Source organism: Chiloscyllium plagiosum, chromosome 30, assembly GCF_004010195.1.
Source record: "Chiloscyllium plagiosum isolate BGI_BamShark_2017 chromosome 30, ASM401019v2, whole genome shotgun sequence".
NCBI lineage: Eukaryota > Metazoa > Chordata > Chondrichthyes > Orectolobiformes > Hemiscylliidae > Chiloscyllium > Chiloscyllium plagiosum.
In genome coordinates this window covers 46,226,729-46,230,364 of record NC_057739.1, presented here as the reverse complement: position 1 = coordinate 46,230,364, position 3,636 = coordinate 46,226,729, and positions in this window count along the sequence as shown.

The following is a 3,636-nucleotide window of genomic DNA, read 5'->3' as shown; positions in this document are numbered from 1 at the left end:
CTATCCTTAGTAGCCACACACTCAGATGACAAGCAACATGAGTTCGACTGGGACAACACTACTATTTATAGGACAAGCCAAACAGAGAACAGCCAGGGAATTCCTAGAGGCATGGTACTCATCCACAGATTCAATCAATAAGCACATCGACCTGGACCCAATATACCGACCACTGCAGCGGACAGCTGGAACTGACAACCGGAAGCGGCAGATACAAATCACTATAAATGGTGGAGGAAATATCACAGAAGCGCTTCACAGGAGGCTCCCAAGCACTGAAGATGTCACCTAGACAGGGGACGAAACGTCTGCAACACAAATTCCCAGCTCGGCGAACAGAACCACAACAACCCGATTAGTAAGGGTCAACCTCTGATGAACCACCCAGAGCATGAACAGATTCAGAGTTCAGATATAATGGGACAGGAGCCAACGTGACAAAGACTGAATGGAATGAGGGGCCTGAAATGTAGTTCCATGTTCAAAGCACAACCAACGTTTGAACAGCATTGGTCACCCCTACCCTGCCAAGATACAGGGGTCACAACAGGAGGAAGGTGGGTTTGGGAATGTTCACTAATGGATAAAAAAGAAGATGCAACTGGGTTAATCTCATGAATCACAAGGAAATGGAACTACCAACAGGAAAAGAAAATTGTGTTCCAGGAAATCTGAAGTAAAAGCATGATATGAAAGAACAACAACTGGAAACATTCATCGTGATTCTCTCTTCAGAGCCACAATCCGACCAGCTGAGTATTTCCAGCAGTTTCTGTTTGATGAGAGGTGCCCTCTCTGTAAAGGGCTATGTGATGTATCTGATACTAGGCTGTATCTGGAGGTTAATGGTGACTCATGTAAGACAGGGTCAGAAAGAAAAATGATGACATTGGAAAAAGCGCAGTGTAGCTGAGACTGTGTTTGGAATGTGTTTGACATTTGCTTATTGAACTGTCTATCTCTTTGATCTGGCCTGTAATCGCAGCCCTCCAGCAATTTACTGATCCCAGATGTTTGGAATGAGGCTAGAAGCAGAGTTGGCAGCAATTCTCATTGTAATCCCATTTATAAAGCAAAGTGATACGATAGTGCATGTGCTGCACTTAATCAGTGACAAAATATTCTATTGTTTCAGTCCAGGGATTGGCAGCAACATCATGCTGGGAATTAATTGCGAACCTTTTATTAACCTCTTAAAACACTTTCAAATGTATCAAACTGCAGTGAGTGAGGCCTGGGCAAGTTTCAGTAACATTCCTTCACTCTATATTCTGCAGGCTGCTACCACATGAGAGATACATTGAAGAACAAGAGAGTCTCTCGTCAGCAAGTTAAAATTGTGTTCCCTATTACTGAGTATCTTTCAGGTCCCAGTAATTCGTAAACCTCTCCCTCCTGTCACTGCACATCACTCAGTTACTGTATAACAGGGTCAGCACCAGTCCTTCTGTCCTGGCCTCACTCAGAATGGGTATGTCACACACTGACCATGTGGGAAGGGTGTACTCTGGGCAAACACGTAACAATTCAATGGGACAGTATTGATGAAACCTTACTCTGTTATCTAACCCTGCACTGTCCCTCTCCTGGTTGTGTTTAATGGGAACAGTGTAGGGACAGCTTTACTCTGTATCTAATCCCGTGCTGAACTGCAGAGACCATTTGGCCCATCCTTTCCATGTCAGTTCTCTGAACGATCCACTCAGCTCGTTTTACACCCCTGCCTCTTCTCCTCACCCTTTAAATATTCTTTCCCCTGGTTCTGATCCAATTCTCTATTGAAGGCCTTGACTGAATATGCCTCCACCAGACCCTCAGTGCATTGTAGATTCTCACCACTCACTAGCTGGAAACCTTTTGCCTTGTGTCGTCTCTGCCTTTTTTTGCAGATCTCCTTTCATCTGAGCTGTCTTGTTCTCAACCTTTCCAATTCAATCTGCGTCTCCTTACCTACTCTGTCCAGATCCTCACATTATTTTGAAAACTCTATCAAATCTCCTGTCAGCCTCTTATTCTCCAAGGCAATGCAAACATTGAATGTGGAGTGACATTTTCCGTTAAGTTGTACAGAAGCTACAGCTGGTTCTGCCAGTCCCTCTAAACGTCAGGCTTGGTGTTGTGGTTCAACTTTGAATCAAAGCTCAGTGCTAGCCAAATAAAACAGAGTATAATATCCCAGCAGTGTGAAAGGCTGGAATGAGAGTCAAGTCTGCAGTTTGATCCGTTGGTATATGTAAACATTCTGTGCCTCCTACTCAGGGAAGAGTTGCTTTTGTAGACATGACCTCAGTTGGAAGGTTTGATGATAGGTTTGAAAGCAGTTTACTCACTGTGGACCATAGGAATATTGGAACCCAGCAACTCTGGAACATAATACAGAGACACATAGCAACAATCTTCCCTCCAATAAGGTCACAAGTGGGAATGTTTACTGATGATTACACAATGTTCAGCACCATTCACATCTCCTCAGATATCAGATACTGAAGCAGTCCATGTTCAAATGCAACAAGATGCAACAAGGGCTGACAAGCAGCAAGTAATATTCATGCCACACAAATGCCAAGCAATGATATCTTTTCACCATGCCACCAAGCATGGGTCAATGAAGTACTGGTTGGGCTCATTACTGTTGTAATGTATAAAATGCATCACTTAATCCTCCACCATCAACATCTTGGGGTTACCATTGACCAGAAACTCAACTGGACTTATCACATAAACACTGTGGCTACAAGAGCAGATCAGAAGCTAGGAACATTGCAGTCAGTAACTCATGGTGTAAAGATAACAATCTCTCCCTCAACAGCAGCAAAATAAAAAAGCTGGTCATTGACTTGAGGAAGTAAGGTGGAAGGCATGCCCATCTACATCGATAATGCTGAGGTGAAGATGGTCGAGAGAGTCAACTTCCTAGGAGTGACAATCTGTCCTGGTCCACCCAGGTTGGTGCCACAGTCAAGAAATCACACAACCCTTCTACTTCCTCAGGAGGTTAAGGAAATTCAGCATTTCCATCAAGACTCTTACCATAGAAAGCATTCTATCTAGACTCATCATGGACTAGTATGGTAACTAATCTGCCCAGGACCATAAGAAACTGCAGAGAATTGTAAATACAGCCCAGTCCATCACACAAGGTAGACAAGCAGGAGGCTGGAAGAACACAGCAAGCCAGGCAGCATCAGGAGGTGCAAAAGTCAACATTGTAAGAGATTATGGGAGTGGTCTTTGATTATGTTACTGCCTTCCTAAGGCAGCAAGAAATACAGATGGAATGAATGGATTGAAGGTTGGCTTGTGTGATGGACTGAGACAAAAAAACTGTAGATTCTGGAATGCCAGGTAGACAGGCAGGAGGCTGGAAGAACACAGCAAGCCAGGCAGCATCAGAAGGTGAAGCAGTCAACGTTTCAGATGTAACCCTTCTTCAGGACTGGGAATGGGTTTAAGGGGAGCTACAGATAAAGGTGGTAGGGGTTGGGGGTATGGATTGGTGAACACAGGTAGAGGGTATGACCTGGCTGGTCGATGCAAGGAATGAATCCAGTTGGTAGCTGGAAGGAAGGGTCAATCTGAGGATGGGGGATTGGGGGGGGGGGGGGGGGTTTAGGGGATGGGAAGGGAGGTTACTCA